General features: G+C 32.6%; 1 pseudogene; it reads right to left on the reverse strand.

Annotated features, from left to right (window-relative positions):
- LOC142321475 (cAMP-dependent protein kinase type I regulatory subunit-like) overlaps positions 1–15,254 on the reverse strand; it is an 81,270-nt pseudogene that overhangs the window by 14,879 nt on the left and 51,137 nt on the right.

Raw genomic sequence — 15,254 nt, forward strand, 5'->3', positions numbered from 1 at the left:
TAAGTAATTCTGTTTTAATTTAAACCGTGTTCAAAACCGAACCATTCTTTTATGATAATTCTGTATAAATAAAATAGTAAACAAAGAAAAAGTAGCACATACAAAAAATAAAATTATTTTGGCAGCAATTTATGAGGATATCTCATATATAAAAAAACTGAAAAATACTAAAAATACAGGAAAGGGAAATGTTTAGAAATAAAACAACAAAAAGAAGTTTGCAAAAGAAGTTTCGCAAAAGTTTCATAATCAGAACTTCTTAATGCTACATATTAATAACCAGACAATCGTCATTTAAACAACATAAACTTACCTCGACTTCACCCTGATCGATGACATAAAAATTATCTCCTTCATCGCCCTGCTGAATGATAGCTTCCCCTGGAAGAAAATTAACTGGAAACATAGCATCAAATATGTCAGACGTCTCATTTTCATCTAAATGAGAAAATAGTACATTTTTGGCAATCGCTTTTGATAATGCAGCCATGGTTTTGTAGTCTTTTGGAACCACCTAGAATAAATTCAAATTACAAGCAAATTAATATAATTTTATCATCGATAGATAAAAAAATCCCAAAATAGAATTAATACAATCGACAACTCCAAAAAAAGAATATAGAAGTTACAAAGGGAGTTTAGAAGATTGAAAAAGGTACATTACATTATACTTTTATCTATACACTTTAATTAATGCTACAGACAGCATATCCATCTTGCAGGCAGTAGTACCTAAACATAATACAATAGATACATTACATTTTAAACAGCATTTTAGAAATTTAAATAATAATCTTTAAATCTTTATTATTTTAATAATAAAAGTTTACTGTACTAATCGGCAAGTTAATTAACCATTAAGGTGTTTACAGTTTAATACTTTGAAGATAATTCCTTAGCGGTTCAAGTAATATCAAAATTGATTGATGGTTTTTCATAGCGATTGTAATATTATAGTAATACAATGCATTAGTAATAGATCAACAAACAAACAAACAAACAAACAAACAAACAAACAAACAAACAAACAAACATATGGATTTAATTTTAGAGAAAGTAATTAACTTCTAACCTAATTTTTTCATTAAAATGAAAAAGTTGATGCAAACAGGTGTTTAAATAGCAGCATCATAAAATGTAAGATGACAATATAGAGTAAAAAAATTCCACTGGTGAAAGTAATACTTAAGAAAATTTCTTAGGCCCATGAATTTAAGAAATGATGGGTAGTATTCCTATTTTTATGCATAAATTCACACCGATATTCAAATTTCTAATAATATAGTCTACAAATGAATAGATTGATATAAGGTCTACAAAATGAAAGTCAGTTTATAGTTACAGAAAAGAAAGAGAAGCCAATCTAATTTACAAATAAAATTTTTTTATTGGATATAAAAAAATATGCAATAATAAATATATTTTTCAAATCTGTACATAATTATGCAATATTAAAGAACCCATTAGAAATGAGTAAGAAATGCTCTCCATCAATAAAAACAAAAATTTCCCGAAAATTAACAGGAAAATATTAAAGGAATCTATAGAAAAAGACAGATCACAGCATTCATAAAAATTGATTATGGTCTATGTGAAAACAAACAAAATAACTGACATAATAGTAAAGCAAATACATAAATAAAACAAAATAATTTCTAAGATGTTAATCGATACTATTTGAAAACATTAATTTTTGCTTAGTATTAACTACTTAATTCATGAAAGGGTAATATTGATTTTGTAAATCTGAAACAATCGGTTGAAACATTTTTTGAAAGTTGGTATTTTATTACAAACATTAAAACAAGTTCTATTCTGGTGGACTGTTACTTATTTATTCCCTGTCTGGTAAATAGATGCCTACACCAATTACAGCTACCTTACTTCTTTCTTTTTTGATAACAAATGAATTTTGTAGTATTGTTAAAAAAAATTTCAAGACTGATCAGAATTTGAACCCTCAAACCTTCTAGATGAAAAGCAGACGTGCCACACTTTCCTGCACAGATTGGCAAAAAAAAAAAAAAATGGTTCTTTTTTCTGTTTTAATAGAGATGGATTTGTTTACACCACCAAAGAAAGTTCATAAAACGTTACCTGTTTGTCTCAAGTATTGACTGTTAATAGGCTGCAGAGAGGTTAATTTTTTAGAAAGTTATCGCTTTCAATAAATCTCTAAAAGGGTTATCAGCATACCCTTTTGTATACAAGACCTCTAATTTCTTTTTACTCGCTACTTTTTCTCGCCTAAGTTTATCGCCATATGAAATCGAAGTCGAGTGCAATTTACGTGTAACTTTGGTTCTAAACTGAATTCTCAAAGCGTAAACATTTCCTGGCACCGTCTTCATTAAAAATTGTAACCGCTAGGGTATTTAATACAACTAAAGTTTATCTATGATAACAGTGACAACATATTATTGAACGATTCGTTACGATTCTGTGTTTCACCTGTGAAACACTTTCTATAAGTTGCATACTACAAAGTTCTCGAAATAAAGGCTTTATGAAAACCATAATTTCAGCAGGTAAGTAAAAATCAGTGTTGTTGTTGGATTTTACGTGGTCATATGGATTTTACATTCTTGCACGGTGATGTTTGTGAATTTCAAGAAATCAGAAAGAGTGGAAAATTAATAAGATATTTCTACTCGACAGATTTTTATAAATGAATCATCATTTTAAAGGGTTTAAAATAATAAATAGTAATTATTTTTACACCGTTCCCTTATAATATTTATAGCTAATTCTTTACTTTTGTATACCTTCTTAACATAGCTGGTGGCATCCTCCTCCGTGACAGGTTCAGCTGAGATGCCACCTCGCCGCTGAGCTGGTCTTTGGGCCTGAGACGGTAGGGGAGAAAGATCTTCTGTATCTTCAGGAGATTGAGCTTGTTGTTTTGCATCATGCGCTTGCTCCTAGAAAAAAATTAAAATATAAATTATACCTGTGAAACATAAATTCAAAATTAAAGAAACAATCGCGTCTTCAGAAACACGGTCTTCATAAATTATCGGTTAAATTTATTTCAAATCCAGTAATTATTAAAATAATTAACTTATTTTCTGCAATAAATTCAAACAGCTTCTCAGACGTTCACAGAATGATACTTCATGCGTGTCATTAAGTAAGAATTATGTAAAATACAAGTAAGATTACAACGCAAAATGTTCTATCAATTTATCTTAGCAGATAGATCTAACCAAATCTTCAGTAAATAGAATGAATCGCTACAACCTGGAACAAGCGTTTGCAAATACTAGCATTTCAATGATGAAAATGAAACGTAAAATGTAATGGTGAAAATAGTATGAAAAGATACGTGAATAAACGGCAGACCTTTGCTAGAAATCGAACCTGAGATCATACGATCTAGAAACCAGGAAGTCATATTACATGAAGAGATGGAAAAATGAGTAAAATAGAAAATGTTAAAGTAAATACAAACACTCTAATAAAGATATAGTTAATACAGTTGGACATTTATTTAGTTTATAAAATTTTGCAAGATCAAAGTGATATGCTTAAAAAAAAACACGCACTGAATAAAATAATGCGTTTTACTTTCAATAAAATATCAAAAATAAAGTTTACTTACAATGATCATTAGTCACCGATAGTTCATTTCGTATAATTTTATAAATATACAAATATAAAAAACAAAGTTTTAATCGAGAAGCGCTTTCAAAACACAGAGCCTAGCGATTACTATAATACCCATTTAATGTAAATACATTTAGATTATAAAATAATTTTAAAAATAAAAACCGATATCAAAAAATAATAGTATTAAAAAGTTACAAAGAATATTTTTATTTATTAATTAAATCGTAGATGCTACGATTTGCTGATGATATAGTAATTCTAGCCGAGAGTAAAAAGGATTTAGAAGAAAAAATGAACGGCATAGATGAAGTCCTACGCAAGAACTATCGCATGAAAATAAACAAGCACAAATCAAAAGTAATGAAATGTAGTAGAAATAACAAAGATGGACCACTGAATGTGAAAATAGGAGGAGAAAAGATTATGGAGGTAGAAGAATTTTGTTATTTGGGAGGTAGAATTACTAAAGATGGACGAAGCAGGAGCGATATAAAATGCCGCATAGCAGAAGCTAAACGAGCCTTCAGTAAGAAATATAATTTGTTTACATCAAAAATTAATTTAAATGTCAGGAAAAGATTTTTGAAAGTATATGTTTGGAGCGTCGCTTTATATGGAAGTGAAACTTTGACGATCGGATTATCTGAGAAAAAAGATTAGAAGCTTCTGAAATGCGGTGCTATAGGAGAATGTTAAAAATCAGACGGGTGGATAAAGTGACAAATGAAGAGGTATTGCGGCAAATAGATGAAGAAAGAAGCATTTGGAAAAATATAGTTAAAAGAAGAGACAGACTTATATGCCACATACTAAGGCATCCTGGAATAGTCGCTTTAATATTGGAAGGACAGGTAGAAGGGAAAAATTGTGTAGGCAGACCACGTTTGTAATATGTAAAACAAATTTTTAGGGATGTAGGATGTAGAGGGTATACTGAAATGATACGAATAGCACTAGATAGGGAATCTTGGAGAGCTGCATCAAACCAGTCAAATGACTGAAGACAAAAAAAAAAGTAGAAGTATTTACAACAAATAGCTATTTTTGAAGTCAGTGCCAGCCAACACAAATTTTGTAAAATTAGTAGTACCTCAACCGATCGCTAGGCGACTAAACGGGATTCTCACAAGTAAAATGAGATCTCAAGAGCGTCTCATCATCATAACTCATCTTGAGTTCGCTAGGGCATATGTACTTGATGATAATATATGTACCTAAGCATCTATAAAGTATTCTTATATCATATTTTTTTACGTCGCATTTTATTGTTATATTATATTTTTGTAGAACTCATTTTATTGTACTAAAACGTCTATTGCCGATTTTGCATTGTTTGAAGTAGGGTTTGCATTATACGGGTGTTCCGGGACGCATTAACCAAACTTCAGGAACTGATTCTGGATACCAAAATGAGCAAAAAAGTTCATATCGAGACATAAGTCCTATTTTGCTTTGTTTTTATTCGGAAGGCCGTTTTGTGATTTTCAACAAAAAAAAATTATTTTTCAGGATCGGGTAAACAACCTACTTTAATTAAGTTTGACAAATCTACGACTACTGTCATATTATACAAAAAAACAGAATTTTGAAAACGTCACCTTCAAAAATTTCAAATTTTTTAAATCTTCATTATCTTTGTAATTATTTATTCGATTAAATTTTTATTTTTACAAAATTTATTAAGCGTTTTATTTTGAACAAAATGACACTTCATTTGTAAAAATCCATTGACAAACAATCGAGTTATTGCAGACAATTAATCCGGCAGTACGCTTGCGCACCGTTATGCAAGCTGATAATTTTCCTCCACTAAATATAATAAAAATTACTAAAAATAAATAATAATAGAAGATTAATAATAATAAATATAAGATGGTCGCCATTTTAAAATGTTTGAAAGTGATATTTACTACACAAACACGTTTGTCAAACGAAATGCAAGAGCAACTTTCTCACCGCTTCGGTTTGATATACGAGGAAGGATATTTACTGGAAGCTGTACCCATAAAATTTATCGACCAGACTATCGGTCCTAAAATGAAAGATGTTGACGGTTGCGTAGCCATTTCACCAGCTCGTTCAACATTTCAGGCGACAATGGGGTACGGAGATGTCGAGCGCAGAATGCTAACTCTAATATTAAGCCGGGCAGTAACCGTTCACAAACCGCAAGGTACAACTCATGACAGGGCAGTGATAGACCTCGTAAGAAAAATTTTGCCAAGGAGCAGATTTATCATTCTTAGTAGAGTTATAACTTTAGAGAGCATCGCCTTGTCTGATTTGGATCCGTATAAATTCTTAAATACATCGCTTGATGAGAAAGCTCCGACAGAAATGATGAGGTTGCTCGATCTCTTCTATTTATAGGTTTCATTTTAACGAGTAGACATTTGGACAAGGTTTGCGAGTATACGGTTAAAAAAAAGTGTTTTTATTCCAAACAAAGGAATTTTTTTTGCAAAATTAGAATTTATTATCGCATAATATAAATATTTATATTATAATTTTGCGATTAGGGATAATACACTTTTTCACCGTTTTATATAAATATTAAATGTTGGTTTAATATTTATCTAGAGTTTAGAGGAAAGGAGTCAAGAAAAAAAGGAATGGTTGTTTAAGGAAGAAAGATAGAGAATGAAACGCCAAAAATTGCGATAGCTTCAAAAAGTTACTGGTTTTCACGATCGCAATACTTTTCTTCGATTATTAAGTAATTTACAAAAAAATCTTTCAACACAGATAGATAATTTTTTTATTAGAGAATACTTACTAGTCGATATACATTACGAAGAATAAAATGACGACCGATACTCGTTAATTGTCAATAAAATGTATTATAAATAAATCATGACACTCAAATTTGTACCGTAATCAACATAATAGTTATGTAAATTGTAGAGACGGATGGTGTATCGGTGTAAAATAATGCAACAGTAAAGATAACATAAACGTTAAAAATTAAATAGACAAAAGAAAGAGATAAATATACGCAGCATAAAGAGGAGATGCAAAGTGAATAGATATTATTACTATAATAGAATGCGATACAGAAAAAGGAAAAAAGCAAATAAAAGAGTGAAAAATTAGCATGAAATTATACTCGGTAAATTAATTTAAGTAGATACAATATTCTATCGCTAATTTGTTCTCGTACAGTATAACATGAAATCAAAACTAGTAAGACCGTATGTAACCACTGTACTGTACGCTACAGTCCATAATGTTCCAGTCATATAACGGAAACGACTTAAATTAACCGCGTTTACAACTACACCGCTTCGTCATATACCATAAAATGTTAATAAAAATTTAATTAAAATAAAGCAATATTATCAAAACTAATTCATCGTCGATTAATAAACAAAACAAAATTAAACGTAAAAAAGATTTCATAAATATTAGTTTAAATAGAATTAAAACTACAAAAACTCAATAAAAAGTAAAAACTAAGTTTCTTTCTCTCTTTAATAACAAAGAATGAAAATTTTTCACTCAAACAGAAAATAAATAAACTGTACAAACGGCTACCTAAAGTTACGAACGTGTCTAATCAGAATAACCCAAAACACCAATATATAATACGAAAGGTAAAGTCGATAGATGGGTGGAATATATTGTAAAGTTATACGGAGGAAATGAATTAGAAACTAGTGTTATAGAGGAAGAAGAGGAAGTTGAGGAAAATGAAATGGGAGAAACAATACTGAGATCTGAATTTAAGAGAGCATTAAAAGATTTAAATGGCAGAAAGGCTCCTGGAATAGACGGAATACCTGTAGAATTACTGCGCAGTGCAGGTGAGGAAGCGATTGATAGATTATACAAACTTGTGTGTAATATTTATGAAAAATGGGAAGTTCCGTCAAATTTAAAAAAAGTGTTATAGTAATGATACCAAAGAAACATGGGACAGATAAATGTGAAGAATACAGAACAATTAGTTTAACTAGTCGTGCATCAAAAATCTTAACTAGAATTCTATAAAGAAGAATTGAGAGAAGAGTGGAAGAAGTGTTAGAAGAAGACCGATTTGGTTTCAGGAAAATTATAGGGACAAGGGAAGCAATTTTAGGCCTCAGATTAATAGTAGAAGGACGATTAAAGAAAAACAAACCAACATACTTGGCGTTTATAGACCTAGAAAAGGCTTTCGATAACGTAGACTGGAATAAAATGTTCAGTATTTAAAAAAAATTAGGGTTCAAATACAGAGATAGAAGAACAATTGCTTATATGTACAGGAACCAAACAGCAAAAGTAATAATTGAAGAACATAAGAAAGAAGCCGTAATAAGAAAGGGAGTCCGACAAGGATGTTCCCTAACCCCGTTACTTTTTAATCTTTACATGGAACTAGCAGTTAATGATGTTAAAGAACAATTTAGATTCGGAGTAACAGTACAAGGTGAAAAGATAAAGATGCTACGATTTGCTGATGATATAGAAATTCTAGCCGAGAGTAAAAAGGATTTAGAAGAAACAATGAACGGCATAGATGAAGTCCTACGCAAGAACTATCGCATGAAAATAAACAAGCACAAATCAAAAGTAATGAAATGTAGTAGAAATAACAAAGATGGACCACTGAATGTGAAAATAGGAGGAGAAAAGATTATGGAGGTAGAAGAATTTTGTTATTTGGGAAGTAGAATTACTAAAGATGGACGAAGCAGGAGCGATATAAAATGCCGAATAGCACAAGCGAAACGAGCCTTCAGTAAGAAATATAATTTGTTTACATCAAAAATTAATTTAAATGTCAGGAAAAGATTTTTGAAAGTATATGTTTGGAGCGTCGCTTTATATGGAAGTGAAACTTTGACGATCGGATTATCTGAGAAAAAAGATTAGAAGCTTCTGAAATGCGGTGCTATAGGAGAATGTTAAAAATCAGACGGGTGGATAAAGTGACAAATGAAGAGGTATTGCGGCAAATAGATGAAGAAAGAAGCATTTGGAAAAATATAGTTAAAAGAAGAGACAGACTTATATGCCACATACTAATTTAATATTGGAAGGACAGGTAGAAGGGAAAAATTGTGTAGGCAGGCCTCGTTCGGAATATGTAAAACATATTGTTAGGGATGTAGGATGTAGGGGGTATACCGAAATGAAATGACTAGCACTAGATAGGGAATCTTGGGGAGCTGCATCAAACCTGTCAAATGACTGAAAACAAAAAAAAGAAAAAAAAAGTGTTTGAAGGTTTTTCGCTCAGAATTCTTTTGGACAAAACCGATTGACGTGAAATTTGGACAGTAATTATAGAAAATCTCAACGAACAAAAATTGCATAGTGCCGATGTGTGCTTTTACCCTGGGGGTGGATGCCACCTCTTCTCGAGGGTGGAAATTATTACGTTCAAAATAACCACAGAAATCGATGGAGAAATAAATTCTAAAAAAAATGTTTTGTAAAGTCAATACTTTTTGACTTATTCGTGATTGAAAATCTTATTTTTCATCCATCCGTTGAACGATTTTTTACGAATAACTCAAAAACCGTACTTTATATCGAAAAAATTAATATTAGCAAAAACGAAGCTGATAAAATAACGAAGAGATTATTATTTTTTTTTTATTTCTGTGGATACCATACGAACCGAGTTATGCCCCGTTGAAGGTAACTTTTTTTTCACCGAAAACTGAAGTCGAACCTTTCAACGTTAAATAACGGAAAAACGGAAAATTTTTAGAGGAAAACGTATAGAATATCTTTAAAATACTTGAAAGACCTTTAAAATTAGCTTTGGTAAAAGTCATTAGCATAAAACTAACGGAGTTATGATGAAAATAAAATGGTTTCTCGCTTTTTCGGAGAACAAAATCAGTAATGAAACAAAAAACTTTTCCGAAAGAATTGGAATTGAACGTAATCTTATTACAATTTACTTTATTTATGTATTAACAATATGTTCTAGAAGTTTGAACGGTTTGGAACGCCTAGATTTGAAAAAAAGGTCGATTCAAATTTGAAAAATACTTTGAAATTTCTTAAAAAAGTTTCTTTTTTTCACAATAATTCAAAAACTGAAGAAAATACGTAAAAAATGTTAGAGTACAAAGATTTAGTTTTTCGTTTTACTGAAAATTTAGTTTTTTTTATTATTTCCGCAGAATAAAAATCGATTGAAATATCACCGTCAGAAATTTGCATTTGCATTTAAGTGCGAGGACCACCTTCCCCGAGCCCTTTAAACTCAAAAATTTCAAAAACAAAGATCTCAATGAATCTGAACTTTACATGCCTTGTAGCCCTTGAAATTCCCTGCAAAGTGGTGGTTTTGAATGAATTGGAAAAGCAAGGCCGGGAAGCCGGTTTAATAATTAATGAAAATAAGGCTACTCTTCTAACAAATGGAGGTAGGAAAGAATTACAACCGCTAGAAAAGAAACTACATCGGTCAAATGAAACAATCTACTCAGGGCAGCCGATGAGATTTGAGGACACAACATGAAAGGAGACTCACAAAAGGATACGAGCTACTTGGAGAAAATAACGGGCCCTTTAATTCATTAAAAAAAAAACCGGCTAAAAAATATACAGAAAGGTAACTTATTAGATCGTCGTGTGACACATCTTGTCTCGCCTCCGGTTCACAACTTGGACTTCGCCGAAGAAATTCATTCAAATTATGACGACTGGTGAAGATAAGCACAGTCGATATGAAAAGGAAAGACAGAATAAATTGTGAAAAGATAAGGCGACACACTAGAGCGCAGATGTGGTTAAAGTAATTAAGAAATTAAAGGGAAAATGACCTGACCGTCTGACAAAATCGGAAGATAGGAGGTGGACAAAAGTTACGTTTTGGAAACCTTTCTATGGGAAAAGGAAATAGAAGAAACGTTGGAAGAATGATTTAAATAGGGCTGCAGAAATAAATCGGTGTAGATCGGCTTTTGAAAGAGAATACAATTTATACGGACGGCTCTAGAAACGTTCTGTTGGTTGTGGCTTTTTTGTTAGCAACAGAACATATACGATTGGCCTTCTCAACATCACCGGTATTTTCGTTGCTGAACTGTATGCCATCAAGAAGGTCTTACATATAATTAGCCCAAAATATCGACATCATGAACTACTCTCTTCAGGAAACAGACAAGATCGTTAGAAGACACGCACCTGGTAAAAGGACGCTGAAGACAAACCCGATTTTCCGTACTGTCTGCGCGCTCATCGCCTGAAATTCCTATATGGCTGGGGATCCAGCGGAACCTCACTGTCGTATAACGGTTAGTCATTTGCGAAATGACACACTGAATCTCACAAACAAACAACGTGTCTAGAGTACACGTCATTAATCGCCTGTAAGTACTCGTGAAATCTGAGCAAACAAGAAAAAGTCAATATTTTGATATTTTTATATGTAAGGCTTTCTTGATGGCATAAAGTTCAGCAACGAAAATACTAGTGATGTTCGGAAGGCCAAATATATCTGTTACCAAAAACAATGCTGCAACCGACAGAATTAACGTTTCTAGAGATTAGTCCGAATAAACTGTAACATCGGGTTTCAAGCTACTTACAATATTGTAAAATTCGTTCTTTCAAGAGAACCGGATTTGCGGCAAGACGGATGAACGAATGAAGAACTGCATCGAGCATCTTTAGCGCTGTGGCCCGCGCCGACGAATAAGCTGTGCAGCCGTAGTCCAAGCGGGAACGAACCAGAGCTCGGCAGAAACGCAACAAGCAAACACGATCGGCTCCCCGACTGTTATTAGAACTCTCAGCATGTCTAACATTTTTAGACATTTTATCTACAGCTGCTTCAAATGTGTTACCCATATTAGTCGTTGGTCAAACGACATACCTAGAAAGCTAACCTTGACCGGCTGGTGTTCATTACCGTTACTGTAAAATGACATCGGCGAAATATATTTAGAAAATACCATCTGCACCGCATTGTAATAAAAAAAAAATTAAATTTGACCGACCTCTGTCTGTAAGAAAAATGAATTTAAAATTTTTCCAGCACATAATAGCAGGTCACTCGCAGGAATAAATGATAGATTTTTATATAATTCTTTTAATAATTTATTTTGTTTAACTAAATTAAAACTTCACGAAAGACAATTGTTTTTATCTTTGAAACCATTATCTTTTAAACAAAAATTGCAGTCAGGGATTATCGGTTTAGAAAATATTTATCGCAAAAATTAAACCCAAAATTCAACAATTTTATCGTTCGTAACTGAAGATGTTCAAGAAACTTTTTTGTACTAGTGAGTACGGCTTATATCATGCTATTATAAATTTGGAAGTACAAAACTCTCCATCACACCTCACTTCCGTTCCCTTCGACACCACCGTCTCACTTTTTCAAATGACCCTCCTTCTTACACGTTATTATCGCTAGAAGGTAGAAGTCACGCATACGTAAATTTTATTTCACTCTACATGTCAGTTGGCAACACTGTACTCAAGGTTAGCAGCTTGTAACAGTTGATATGTCCTTCTTTAGGCACTACTGTTATGCCGGTATAAATTCTTCTCTACCGTGTTAACTATATCGTCTTCCAAGAACGAAAGCGTGTTTATAATTGAGACTTACTGCGAGTATAAATCTTACAAAAGAGTGAAAGACGAATTTCGGATAAAATTTCCCAATTCTTCACTTTCTATTAAGTCGACAATATCGCATATAGCCGATAAATTTCGTGATACCGGGAGTGTACATGAACGGAAAAGCCCAGGTCGACCGTCACTGCTAACAGTAGAAGTTCTGGAGGCTGTCAAAGAACATTTGATTTGCTCGCCCAGAAAATCGCTCGAAAAGTTATCTTTACAGGCCAGACTTTCACTATATACAGCTTTTCACGGTTACTACAAAATTACAATCGCACGCCTATCGCATCGGTGGCGTTCAAAAACTGAAAGAATTAGACCGCGGAAAACGTTTACAGTATCGTCATCGATTTTGTTCTCTTGTTGATGACAACGGTATTGAAATTTTGGATCGTGTTTATTTCAGCGACGAGGCACGATTTCACTCCGTGCCTCCGCTGCTCCGCTGCCTCCGTGCCTCCGTCCTCGATTTTGGATCGGTTTTTGGCTGTTAATATAGCCGGCTACATTAACAGCCAAAAATTCCGAATATGGAGTGCTGAAAATAATCACGCGTTTCACGGACGACCATTACACGCACGTAAAATTGGTTTTGGTGTGCGATCTCGCGGGGTCGTGTAATAGGGCCTTTATTTTTTGACAAATCTGTAGATGGTGTGGTTTATCGCAGCTTAATCGAACCGTTTATTGCCACGTTAGATTTATACGAACGAGAATGCCGGTTACAGCAGGATAACGCAACGCGTCATACCGCTAATGAAACGTTGTATATGTTACGGGAATTTTCGGCCATCGTTTGATATCAAAAGGGGTGTGGTCTCCAAGATTCTCAGATCTTACACCACCAGATTTTCCTTCGGGGTATTTAAAAAGTTTAGTTTTTAAAAACAATCCTCTTACACCTGACGCGGCTGCAAATGTTATGAAACGTGTACGAACCTGCATCAGGATCACAGGAAATCATTTTCAACATCTATCGTATAGTTAAAGGTAATTTGAACATTTTCGTATAAGTATTTTATCGTCAATGTTTTTGTATTAAATTCACGTCGTCAAACAAAGGGGTCACATCCTTTTTGAAATACCCGTTATTTTAAGTTATCAACAGTATTCGTTGTTTTAAGACAGATAAATTTGAAAAACTGTAAATTTCTTCCGATAATACACGAGATACGAAGAACCTTTCTATACAAAATCATAGACTTCAGCTCTTTGAGAAGAAACCGAAGGTTAATTTAATTCTCGATAAATTCTGCATACATTTAATTTATACTTCTAAAACATTTAAAACCGATTCGTACACAAATCCTGCTGAAAAAGAAAAGAACATTTTATAGTTTTGGTGGAATTTTTAAAGACCACCACGTAGATCGAGTTCGCAAGTATATTTAAAATTTATTTTACGAATCGTTGTACTTTTTTTATAGATTCACGAGTAAATGATTATTTAGGTATTGTTAAATACTGTAGGTTACCTTTTTTGTAAGAAAAAGGCTAATTTTTCGCTCGTAATCTGCGCGTAATTAAAAGAATGAATAAATAATTACTAATCAGAAGACCAAGCAGCCAAATTAATCTCGTCGCATCAGTATAAACCGATAAAAGCTAGAAAGAACCCGGATCATCATCAGATGCTGTAACGCAACCCGACCACCGTATCTCGGTCTAAGTACCCAAATGTAAACTAGAATTAAGACTTTATATCATGTTGACGATTACACACCCGTCTTTCAAACCGAAATCACGATGAAACAACCGGTCCGAGTGTGTCGGCCTGCATCTGATGAATTATAGCGAATGCAAATTATTTCGTTCGGTCTAGGACACAAAATAGTAATCGATTTTATTACGTAATAATAATAGAAATTATAAAGAAAGATAAACGGTTGAAATCACATAATACGCAAATCAGTAACGCTAAATCGATAGGCCTATCTAATAGAAATAAAAAATTAACAAATACGGTCGATATCTACAAAAAAAAATTACTTCAAATATTACGCGTCGCTACCGTGCATACAAACAAACGTCAGCTTAACAGACGTACAAAAACCGGTTTTCAAATCTACCGTTCACAAGTACGTGAATGTACACTTACACACTGTTGTTGCTATCGCTTACAACCGTACTAAATTATAATAATTATTTAAGGGCAAACTAGAAACTGTCACTCGACTACTATTAAATAAAATACACTAGCATAATATATTACGATCTGCTTGATGTTAACTTCGATCAATAACTTCAACGACATAAGAAAATAAATAACTCACATTTATTTAAAATACACGCTAAAAGATGTAATATACTTATAAACATTCAAATACAAACTGCTAATGTTTACTATGTCTGTACAACCTCGTATAATTAAACAATAAATAACCATATATATATATATATATATATATATATATATACTTTGAAAATAAATTAAAAGTACAGCTACATTCTTTTGCTAGTTTGTCAGAAAAGGAATTGGCATATGTTACTGAATAACAAAAAGGTAATAAGATTTATAAATTATAAGGGTTTTACGCTAAATCTTATATTTTTACATAAATTTATTAATTCCCCAAAAGTTACTATTAAATATCTGTAAACCCTGATCGCACAGATCACAAAACAGCTATCACGACGGCTGACTGACGATATCAATCGTGCACCAAATCAACCGATTAAGAGATATTACATAAATACATAACAATCTATATATTTAATAACAGGTCTATCAAAAACACCGTTTACATTTATATTACCTTTAATTTTTTTGGTAATTTTTGCTTTTATTAAAAGAAAATAAAATTAAATTCGATCAAGCATTTTAGCGATTAGCGTTTTTAATAAGCGATATCGCCTGTTAAAAAAAAGAGTCTGTAAATGGACAGGATACAGTGTACTAGAAGGAAATTTAATTTGCTTACCCTAACACCCAACAACAACAACACCACCAGAAAACGTCGACCCTCCTACGATAAAAGAAGTCCGCCAAGCACGGGGCGAGATGAAGAAATATAAAGCGGTGGGAGAACATCAGACTTTGCCCTTCATCAACATCTGGATCAAACAAC

The sequence above is a fragment of the Lycorma delicatula genome, chromosome 3 (assembly GCF_047948215.1).
Source record: "Lycorma delicatula isolate Av1 chromosome 3, ASM4794821v1, whole genome shotgun sequence".
NCBI lineage: Eukaryota > Metazoa > Arthropoda > Insecta > Hemiptera > Fulgoridae > Lycorma > Lycorma delicatula.